This window comes from Orcinus orca, chromosome 14 (assembly GCF_937001465.1).
Source record: "Orcinus orca chromosome 14, mOrcOrc1.1, whole genome shotgun sequence".
Lineage (NCBI taxonomy): Eukaryota > Metazoa > Chordata > Mammalia > Artiodactyla > Delphinidae > Orcinus > Orcinus orca.
The window spans coordinates 88994495-89006793 of record NC_064572.1 but is presented as its reverse complement, the minus strand read 5'-3'; positions in this window follow the sequence as shown (position 1 = coordinate 89006793).

Here is a 12299-nt window from a genome sequence, read left to right as displayed (position 1 = left end):
CGTACCAGGGGTCCATGCTATCAATAAGACTTATCATGGTTCGTGTTAACCTTCATCATCTGTCTTGAGATAGTATTTGTCTGTCACAGTTTATACTGGTTGTTTTAGAGCCCTTGTCTGCCAGTTCTAGTAGTAGGATGATCCAAGAATCTGCTTCTATTTACCGTGTCTCACTTGAGTATGGGTAATATTTTTTGCTTCCTTGCATATCCTGTGATTTTTTATTTGATTCTCGACATGGCTTATAAAAGTAGTGTGGAGTCTCAAGTATAACTTGACTTTGTTTCATTCATTTCCCAGATGGTGTTAGGCTGACTTTTTCAGATTTCCCAGAATCTAGTTGAGTCACCAGCTCAAGTAGATAGAGTTCATTGTGGTTACCCAGTTGCCATGCGCTATTTGGACCTTGTCAGTATGTGATCTGGAGGGAGTTGGATGCAGTTTCAGATATTTTTGGCTCCAGAAGAACCATGGAATCCAACCACTTCAAGAAACAAAAAGCTCAGAAACGTTCTGACAAGCCTCTCCTCCACTGCTGTTTTTGGCAAAAGTTAAGGAGACGTGACGATAGGAGAATCAGTGAGCTGCGTGCTCTGCCCTTGCCCTTGGAGTTCTTTCTTGCAGACTCCAATCCGTCCACCCACCCACATGATATCCCCTCACCTCTGCAAAGTTTCTCCACCGTGACGCCATCCCAAGGTATGGAAGTGGCCACAGTTCTATTACTTCCTACAGAGAGTTCCAAAATCTCAGGTCATAAGTTTCCTTGCATCCGCTCCTCTTTGTTACCGCTGTAGAAAAATAAGTTTTATTTTGTCTTATTTAAACATTTTGTTACTTAGTAGTGAAAGACTTTAAGGTTACATACCTGCCTCTGACTGTAGAACTACTTTACACTAGGAGGGTACATATTTTGGTGTCTTAGTGTCACTTACTTATCAATTAATCGGTGTCAAGAGAAAAATATTGGGTTTGGCTAAAAAGATCATTCGGTTTTTCCATGAGATGTGGTTCTAGTAACGCTTAGTTGACTTTAACCTCATTCAAAACAATTTTGTTAGATTGCATTGTGACAACTGTCATATCACCGTGCGTTAAAAAAAACATATTAAAATTGGTGAATTTTTGTGTGGCCATTTAAAAATTGAAGAGGGAAGAGAAAAAGCAACATTTCGGCATATTATGCTTTATTATTTCAAGAAAGGTAAAAATATAATTGAAATGCGAAAAATGATTTGTGCAGCATATAGAGAAGCTGCTGTGACTGATCAAACACGTCAAAAGTGGTCGTGAAGCTCATGCTGGAGACTTCTTGCTGGATGATGCTCCGTGGTCGGTAGACCAGTTGAAGTTGATAACGATCAAACGGAGACATTAATTGAGAACAATCAACATTATACAACGCGGGAGATAGCTGACATCCTCAAAATATCCAAATCAAGTGTTGAAAATCAATCATTTACACCAACTTGGTTATGTTATCACTTTGATGTTTGGGTTCCACCTAAGTTAAGTGACAAAAACCTTCTTGACCATATTTCCACATGCTATTCTCTACTTAAATGTAATAAGAAAACATTCTGTTTTTAAAACAAATTGTGATGGGTGATGAGAAGTGGATGCTGTACAATAATGTGGAACAGAAGAGATCATGGGGCAAGCAAACTGAAACACCACCAACCACACCAACGGTTGGTCTTCATCCAAAGAAGGTGATGCTGTGTATACGGTAGGATTGGAAGGGAGTCCTCTATTATGATCTCCTTCTGGAAAACCAAATGCTGAATTCCAACAAGTACTGCTCTCAGCTAGACCAACTGAAATCAGCATTCGACGAAAAGTGTCTGGAATTAGTCAACAGAAAACGCGTAATCTTCCATGAGGATAATGCAAGACCGCATGTTTCTTTGATGACCAGGCAAAAACTATTACAGCTTGGCTGGGAGGTTCTGATTCATCAGTCGTATTCACCAGACATTGCATCTTCAGATTTCTATTTATTTAGGTCTTCACAAAATTCTCTTAATGGAAAAAATTTCAATTCCCTGGAAGACTGTAAAACACACCTGGAACAGTTCTTTGCTCAAAAAGATAAAAAGTTTGGGAAGATGGAATTATGAAGTTGCTTGAAAAATGGCAGAAGGTAGTGGAACACAAGGGTGAATACGTTGCTCTATAAAGTTCTTGGTGAAAATGAAAAATGTGTCTTTTATTTTTATTTAAAAACTGAAGGAACTTTTCGGCCAACCCATACTTAAGAATGAGGTAATCCAAAGCTTTTTTCAACTAAACAAAGTTTATTTCAAAGATGACCTGTATCAATCAAAACACCCCAAGTTGCAATAAATGAATGAATGAACAAAAATCTTTCTAACAAATTGAATGTAATTTGTACATTTAAAATGCACAATTTAATTTAGATATAGTATATTACTGCATCATGGATTCTGCTTCCAAATTTTCCAAATACTATTTTTGTAAGATGGACTTTAATGGAATGCTGAAAATAATTTGTTAATGTCTCTCAGTGTTTGCTCTTAAAAAGCTGGTTTTCTAAAATACAGCAGTCTGGTAGATCAGTTAATATCATGGGAAAAGTAAGTGGTGGCAGCGTGTGGGGGTCTGGTATCTTATTCTGAACTTGAATAAGGTTTTAAGTAAGGGTACCTCAGGGACAAGAATCCCAGGTAGTTTGGCATTTTCAGAGAAAACAAGAGACGGGAAATATTGTTCACATATATTTTAAGAATTTGAAATGTACAGCTAATTATGTTTTTCATGGAATTAAAAAAAATTTTTCTTAATTATTTGCTTAAAGCTGTTAGATGTACTACGTGAAGCACATATTTAGACCATGGTGGTTAAGAGCCGGCTGATGGGGTAGCGTTGTCCTGACAAATGTAGTTTTTTTTTTTTTTTGATGTTGGGGGTAGGAGTTTATTAATTAATTAATTAATTTTTGCTGTGTTGGGTCTTCGTTTCTGTGTGAGGGCTTTCTCTAGCTGTGGCAAGCGGGGGCCACTCTTCATCGCGGTGCGCGGGCCTCCCACTATCACGGCCTCTCTTGTTGCGGAGCACAGGCTCCAGACGCGCAGGCTCAGCAGTTGTGGCTCACGGGCCCAGCTGCTCTGCGGCATGTGGGATCTTCCCAGACCAGGGCTCGAACCCATGTCCCCTGCATTAGCAGGCAGATTCTCAACCACTGCACCACCAGGGAAGCCCACAAATGTAGTTTTACATCACATGTATTATTACTTGTGTTTGAGACGTTCGTCTATTTTGAGGAGTCATAAGTCCCAGTCCCAGGAATGGATCAATGGTGCACAAGTGGTTGATTGACGAGGACCCTGTGCATGTGAGCATCACGGGCAGGTGATCCCGATGAGGACCCTGTGCGCGTGCAGGACACGGGCAGGTGATCTTCCTTCAAGCTGACTTGCCCGCAGCAGCGGAGGCCAGCGTGCACTCTTGACAGGTGCTGGGGTGCATGGCATGTCCAGGGGACGCCTCTGAGGTGCACACAGAACCCAGGACCTCCTGAGTCCATCAGTGCCGGCCAGGGTTTTATGGGCTTTAATGTGGAGGATCAGATATCCCAATGTGGTTTGAAGGCCTAGCTGGGGAAATGTTCCATCCTCAGTACTCTTTCTGGGCATGTGAGGATTTTATCCACCCATTGGAAAGACATTGTGATGTATCTTGAGGCTGATTTAAAAATTATGTGCAAACCCTGCCATAGATCACAAAGAAAAATAATGGGACCTAATGTCAACAGGGGGTTTTCCAGGAATCCATCTGTCACTGTTTTCCAAAATGAACCATTTCACCTTCCAGGGATAACCCACTGAGAAACTGCTCCAACATCTTTATATTGTGCTTCACCAAAACACCCAGCATCGCTGACAGAAGCACCCAACATTTACTGCCATACAAGTGTGTTGGTAAATGTGATGAGAAAAGTTTTTTGCTTATTTTAAAACTATATGCTTATTTTGAGTTTTTAAAGAATTATAACAGATCTTTAAAAAGTTACCTAGAATAGATGAGTTGTGCCTAGTGTGTGGTTTTTCAAGGCTGAGACAGAAACATTGGTCTGAGAAATACAGCTGCCCCACATTTCAGCAATCTGGTTCTTATTTCACAGTAGTAGTTGTGGTGACAGACGCTAACAGTCATTGGGCTCAGGTCTCAAACACAGGATTTAAAATTTTTAATCAACACCAGATCTTCATTCATAGGCCCCTTTGCAAACACCGGGGAGTGTTAATGTAGTAGGTGATTTTTTTTCAGAAATTTTAGATTAGGCAACCTCAGGGGTTACCATTACCACTCAGTAACATAAAACCATTTTGTATTTAAATACAATCCTGTACTTTATAAACCAATGTTTGCTCAATAAATACAAATTTTTCATCAAGGTTATTTTAGCCCTTTTCAAAATGAAATAAACAACAGTATAAACAACAGAGAAAACTTAATTTAATTTACTATACTTGGATTAAAAAAAATCTCTAGTAGTTTCATTCTCAAAAAAACCCCCACAATTTATTGACTCTGGACAAAATAGGCTACCGCCTAGAAATTGATCACATTGTAATAATTATTAACAAGAAAGGGATATTCATGCATATCACAGAATGGAATTTTAGACAAGATATGACAGTAAAATGATGACATTTATCTTCTCACATATGCGAACTTGTACATCCAAATGAGTTATGATTTCTAAGTATCTCACGTTGGGAACCGCTCTTCTGCTCTATTTCTACCAGTTCAACCTTGTTAGCTTCCACGTGTAAGTGAGACCTTTCAGCGCTTGTCCTTCTGTGTCTGCCTTATTTCGCTTCACATAATATCCTCCAACTTCATCCATGTCGTCACATAATGCAGGGTTTCCTTCTTGTTTTTTTTTTGACGCTGAGAATTGCTCAATCATTTACATGTAATAACTGATAGATTCCTTTCTTAAGGCAAGACTTTTCTTATATAACTCATGCCTGCTATTTTTCTTTTTTTAGGTAAGAAGTGGATTTATTTATTTATTTTTAATTAATTAAATTTTGGGCGGTTTTGCGTCTTCGTTGCTGCGCGCGGGCTTTCTTTAGTTGCGGCGAGTGGGGGCTACTCTTTGTTGCGGTGCGCGGGCTTCTTATTGTGGTGGCTTCTCTTGTTGTGGTACATGGGCTCTAGGTGCACGGGCTTCAGTAGTTGCAGCACGCGGGTTTAGTAGTTGTGGTTCGCGGGCCTTAGAGCAAGCAGGCTTCGTTAGTTTTGGTGCGTGCACTCAGTAGTCGTGGTGCGTGAGCTCTAGGTCACACGGGCTCAGTAGTTGTGGCTCGCGGGCTCTAGAGCACAGGCTCAGTAGTTGTGACGCACAGGCTTAGTTGCTCTGCAGCATGTGGGATCTTCCAAGACCAGGGAAGATCCCATGTCCCCTGCATTGGCAGGCGGATTCTTAACCACTGTGCCACCAGGGAAGTCGCTTCCTTCTTTCTTAAAGGCTGAATAATATTCCACTGTGTGTGTGTATATATGTGTATAGAGCACATTTTCTTTATCCATTCACTGTAGAAGGGCATTTGGATTATTTTCATAGCTTGGCTATTGGGAATAAAGCTGCAATCAATGTGGGAGTGCATATCTGAGACGCTGCTCTCGGTTCTTTTGTGTGTATACCCAGAAGTAGAATTGCTGGGTCATATGGTATACTTCTACTTTTAATCTTTGGATGAACCTCATACTGTTTCCATAGCATCTGCACCGTTTTACATTCCTACCCACAGTGCATAAAGCTTCCAATTTCTCTACATCCTCACCAACACTTGTTATCTTTTCTTCTTCTTCTTTTTTTTTTTTGGATAATAGCCATCCTAACATGTATGAGGTGATATCTCATTATAGTTTTAATTTGCAGTTCCCAAATGATTAGTGATGTTGAGCACCTTTCTGTATACTTGTTGGCCATCTGTATTCCTTTGGACAAATGTCTATTGGAGGTCTATTTTTTATTTGGGTTATTTGTATTTTCTCCATTAAATAATAAGTGTTCTTTAAATAATTTGGATATTAACCCCTCACCACATATCTTGCTTGCAACTATTTCCTCCCATTCTGTAGATTGTCTTTTCATTTTGTGGACTGTTTGCTTTGTTGTGTGGAAGCTTTTCAGTTTGGTGTAGTCACACTTGTCCTTTTTTGCTTTTGTTGCCTGTGCTTTTGGTGTCATAACTGTGAAATCATTGCTGAGATCAATGTCAAGAAGCTTTTCTCCTGTATTTTCTTCTAAGAGTCTTACCGTTTCAGGTCTTATGTTTAAGTCTTTAATCCATTTTGAGTTGATTTTTGTGTCTGATGCAAGGTAAGGCTCTAATTACATTCTTCTGCATGTGGCTATCTGGTTTTCTCAGCATTATTTGTTGGAGAGACCAGAACAGTATGGTACTAGCATGAACACAGACATACAAACCAATGGAACAAGATAGAGAGCCCAGAAATAAACCCACGCATATAGCTAACTGATTTTGATAAGTCACCCAAGAATATGCAGCAAGGAAACGATAGTCTTTTACTTTTCCTTAGGAAGTAAATCTCTATGCTCATTATAGATGCTTCTCAAAATGCAGGTTTTTACTGGTATACTTAGAGACTTAAAATAAATGACTGTTACCTGGAGATTCATGGTAGCACTTTGTCTCTGTATGGTCCATCTTTCACCTGTAAACCTATCATTATATACATAGTCAAAGATTTCAGTAGGCATTTATTACACCTATAAACTTTTAGAACAAACAGGCAAGTAGAAGTAGGAGGAAAATAAAACTTATTCTCCAGGACACACATTGATCACCAGCTTTTTACTGCCATCAGGTACTTGTTGGACATCCTTTGTCATTGCTAAAGGTGCTTGTTCCTACATGTGACATATTCAGAGATTCATCACCTGTCAGTAAACCCCATGATCCCCAGCCCGGCATTCAAGGCCCGTTACAGCATGTCCCCGATCCCAGCATCTACCTGGTAGATTTGTGTAAAGATAGATAATCCACAGAAAGACTTGAGCCCAGTGCCCGGTATAGAAGGGGTGCCATGAAAGTGACCTTTACAGGCATTGTTTTCAACATATGTTTATTCTCTCTGAACTTTGAGTGGAGCGTCGAGCTGCAGGAGTGCTTCTCAGGCAGGGGCTCAGCCGACCAAACGCATTTTGATCGGAGTCACTAGTGGATTGGAATAAACTTCGGGTCCACAGACGTCACTGGTCTAGAACCCTTACGTCTGCATAATCAGTTAGCTGCTAGGGCGGACAGCACCCTTTTCTTCCCCAGTCCCATCTGGAGAAAAAGCCTGGTGCTTGGCTGTAAGTCAAAGCTTGTGTATATTTGAATGCAATTTAGTGCAACTTCGTGGGTTACAGCTGCTTCCTTGGAGAAAAACAGCATAAGAAACGGTCAGATTCTGGGAGAAAGAAGCGCTGTCACCTGAGGAGGCACACGCTTCTGGATGACTTGAGGTGTCTGCATTGATAATCTGGTGGGGCAGAAAGAGATGGGAGAAACAAAACACACATGAGTTTTCTATCGAGTCCACTCAGTGCCCATGGAGGGTCCCTGGGGTGGAGGTTTTGCAGTTAAGATTGTCATTCCTTAGATGCCAAGCAATGCTCGATTTGATAAATGCTGTACCAACCTAGAACACATGGGCTGAGTCAGAGCTGGGCTTCTGTCTCCCCATCATCCCTAGCTCTGTCCCTCAGGATCAGTTAATAAGAAAATGTCCTGCACGTGTCCCCATATGCAGCCGCTGTCACAAAGGGTGATGCGGGAAGTCTGTTGCACTGAGCCCTGGTCTCTCAGCCTGGGGAGGAGAGAGAACAAAGCACTGTAGCGTTTCTAGAGACGGAGAGCAGAAGACCAACCACATTTGATGCCCAAATCCACAGCAATCCAGAATCTCAGCCCTTTCTCAGTTGGTGAAAATACAAAAATGAATTCTGTAAGCACTTAATCTCAGGAGTTATTAGTGCTGCGGTCACCCGGAATTCGTTTTATGTAGCGTGTGTGATGGCGAGAGCTCTCTGCACAGGACTCGAGTCAAATCCATCTTTTAAGTCTCTGACTCCGGAGCGTGGCCTGCTCGCAGACACCCTGTGCTTTGCTACCAGACACTCTGTTCCTGCAGAGCCTGAGCCCCTTCGTCAGCACAGGGTTTGTCTGGGCGCTGCACGTCCTCTCACTGTGGCTCCTTCTCTCCCACTGGCAGTTTCTGCTGGGATTTTTTTGTTTTTGTTTTTTTTTTGCTGCAAAAGAAAGCTTTGATCATAAAAAGAAAATGGGCTGAGAAATTAGATGAAAATAAACATCAGCTCTGTCAGGGAACATGGGCCAGGCCTGCCCTGGGGACTGAGTTTGTAGATCCTGCCCAATTTCTTTCCTGTAAGAAGTCAGTGTGTCTGCCTAGGATGCTCTGTGAGCCGTGTTCATGGATCCTCACGGCTCTGGGCACTGCTCAGAGTACAGGGGGTGACGCCAAGGGCCCTGGCAGGACCACAGTGTTCCAGAGGCAGCAAGACTCGCCCTGCGTTGGCTCCTGAAGCCTTCATCTTGGGTGGAGGTGAAGGGCTTCTGGGCCATCAAACTCTAAAACCCCTGGAGGAAGGAGCTGAGTCATGGACCAGCCGGGCTCCAACAGTGACAGTGAGTCAATTCCCCTGCCGGCTGTGGAGCTGGATCTGGTCCAGACACAGAGCAGACGGCCTGAAATCAAGGCTTTCTGCTATCTGTGCCTTTCCTCTTCCTCTGCGGGGGACCCCACTCTCTCATCCTCAGCCCTCATCCGAAGATGCTCTGTGGAGCATGGGTCCCGGCAGCCACCTGCCCTTCTTCCAGGAAAGAAAGATTTCCCTTCTGCCTCATAGAATTAATGTGAGAAGCATTCCAGCTAATTCCCCTTAGAACCCTAAAAACTGAAGAGCTTGTGACCTCAAAACTAAGTGGTGCTGAGAGACATTTCAGGGAGTCTGTTCTCATTTGCATTTTGCCCACTTACATATTTTTATCAGGATGAGTCTGGGAAGGTCTGAGAATAACGTTCCTGGCCTTGAACTACTTGTGACACAGGGAGACTTCAAAGGGGCGCCGTGCATTCAGCTGGTGGCCGACCGTCTAGGCAGTGACAAGTAAGAGAGTGTGCGGTAGGGACACGGGCTCCTGCAGGAGGACAGCCCACTGACGTTCGCATCATACAAGTTGCCACTCTTGGCTGCACGTAATTCTCAGTGCAGGGAACCTGGGGGTGGGGCAGGCCCGGCACATGCCATCCGCAGGTCGTCCTCAGGCAGCGTCCTGTGCCCTGGGGCTCTGTCCCCACCCTGCACCTCCCAGTTCTCCAGGAACTGCTGACCACAGAGAACCTTCTTAAAGAGCAAGTCATTAATTTTAGGACCTCTGCCCTTCTTCTTCACCCCAACTGAAGAAGGTCCTGCCTGATGCTGAGAGTCTCACTTTCTTGAGTGACGAGGTCACTCATACCTGGGCAGCTGGACTCGGAGCTTTGCAATGTTTGGATGCTGGGCCTGCGGCACAACTGACTGCAGTGTCAGCAGGTTTTATGGCACAGACGTCCCTCTGCGGTGCCTGACCATCAGCTGGCTCATTCATTTGTTCATTGAGGAGGAAGCCATTGGCCTCTCAGGTGATAAGAATCCCGGATCTGACCCAGTAACGCACTGCAGGTGCTTGGCTATCCACACCTTCAACACAGAAGTTCTTCCAGTTTCTTGGGAAGGCCTCTTCCCTCTGGACTGAGGGCTGAGGACCTCCAGCGCCAATGGGAAGGTGACCAGATGACCTCCGTGGGCACACTCAGCTCAGACAGTCTTTGAGTCTCTGATGGAAACAGAAGCCATCCAGTCTCTGATGGCTCTGTTAGGCCCCAGATTAGGGGTTAATCAGCTCAGCCACAGATGCTCAGTCAGCATCTCGGGGTGGTTCTAGGGACCCCTTCTGAGCAGCATCTTCTATGGCCATCCAGGGGTCAAATCTATTTTAGAGCCAAAATAATAGAAATATTTACATGGAAATTTACGTGCTTCTTAGTTAACTTTAGGAAAATTTTGAAAACATTTCCGTATTATGTTGGTTACTGTGGAAAAGGTCAAAAAAGAAAAACTGGGAATTTTATATTATTTGCTCTCATTTAAAACTATAATATGAGAAACTTCTTTGCTGAGTTAGATAATTGTTTTGCTTTTTTTTTTTTTAAGATGTTGGGGGTAGGAGTTTATTAATTAATTAATTAATTTTTGCTGTGTTGGGTCTTCGTTTCTGTGTGGGGGCTTTCTCTAGTTGTGGCAATCAGGGGCCACTCTTCATCGCAGTGCGCGGGCCTCTCACTGTTGTGACCTCTCCCGTTGCGGAGCACAGGCTCCAGACGCGCAGGCTCAGTAGTTGTGGCTCACGGGCCTAGTTGCTCCGCGGCATGTGGGATCCTCCCAGACCAGGGCTCGAACCCGTGTCCCCTGCATTAGCAGGCAGATTCTCAACCACTGCGCCACCAGGGAAGCCCAGATAATTGTTTTGAATACTGGAAGAATATTTCTTTCATGTTTGTGCTATTCAAGAATGTAACAGCAACAGCAACAGATAAAACATCTTTTTGTTTAATCTGTATTATTAACATTTTCTCCCTCAGTCTCTTGTCTAGGAAATCAACAATAAATAAAGCTCTGATTTGTAGCACTTGCCAATTTCTGTGGCGTAAATACTCCCACCATGACTGATTTCTGATTTCAAGCTACCAAGGAGCCAAGTCTTTAACGGGTGGTTCAGGGTCTCAGTCATGAGAAGATATTGAAGCTACAAAAGGTCTACTCACTGTGCTGGGGAGAAGCTTTACTTAGGCCCTGGTTACAGGGGCTCTACGTCTTCCTGTCTCTTTTTTGATACCTTTGCTGGCCCTTCACTGTGGCCTCAGGCAGCATTCAGGAATGTTATCATGTTCAGGCTTATTGTATAAGTGGGGAGACCCCATTCCACACCTCAGCTTTAACATTTAGCCTGGTTCTGATCGCCACATCTCACAGGGGGCATTTTTAGTCCTCTTTAGCCTGTGCAAGCCCAAGTCCTGGCAGCCGCCTGCCCCCGTGGCTGCAGCCAGGAGACCCAGGATTTCAGCCCTCCTCACTGCGCCACATTTCTGCTGTTTCTGGTTCACAGAAGATTAATCTTGCTTCTGAGCCTTGAACTGTCTTTCTACTTTCTTATTTTTATGCTTCATCTATAATTTCTCTGTTTTTGGAGCAAAAGGGACGCATCAAAACATGAACTTATGATGCCAGTCTGGCAAAAATTAAGGTCATTTGATCTTTATGCTAACCAGACTGGATGGTTCCTCTGTCTAGAGATTAATCTTTTTAGAGATGTGAGAACAAAGCTAAACCACATGAAACCAGCTTGTATGTATTTAAGTCAAAGCTGAATATCTCACAGTACACTAGGGAAGATGGTGTCAAGTTACGCTTTGAAGAGATGGGACAGGGCTGCTATTTGTTTAACCACAAAGAACTTCAGGGAATTAAGGAAACAGATACAACATTAAGCTCCACGTCTACAGTCATTTGAAAAGAGAACAGGTGAGATTTGTAAAGTTTAAAAATAGTTACAGGCACAAGCTTACTGTTATAGACTGAATAAGCTGTGGGGATGTAACGTACAGCATGGTGGCTGTAGTTAATAATGCTGTGTTGCATACTTGAAAGTTGCTAAAAGAGTAGGTCTTAAAAGCTCTCATCACAAGGAAAACACATCTGTAACTATGTGTGGTGACAGATGTTAACTATACTTCCTGTGGTGATCATTTTGCAACATATACAAATAGCTAATCATTATGTTGTACACTTAATATAATGTTATATATTATAACGTTATATTATGTTATATAACAATATAATGTTATATATCAATTATACCTCAATAAATACTATCCCTGTGCTAGCTTACTTTATACATCTTCATAAGTAAAGGAACAATACTTGGCCCACAGAATTGCAGAATCTTCTATTTTGCAAGAGCTAGTAATGAGGGTTTTACTAGATTCTTGAATTGTCCTAACAAATCATGGCCTTGAATTTCCCTTCTGATAATTTTATCTCCCAAGGAGCAGAAGATATGAAGAGAATACCTCACAGGACAAGAGGGAATTGATAGTTGAAAGATATGACCTAAGAATTTAGAGAAGCCTTCCTCTTAGTGTGAACTTGTGATAACCAGTGAAGGGAATCCAAGCTCGTCAGCTAGGGCACT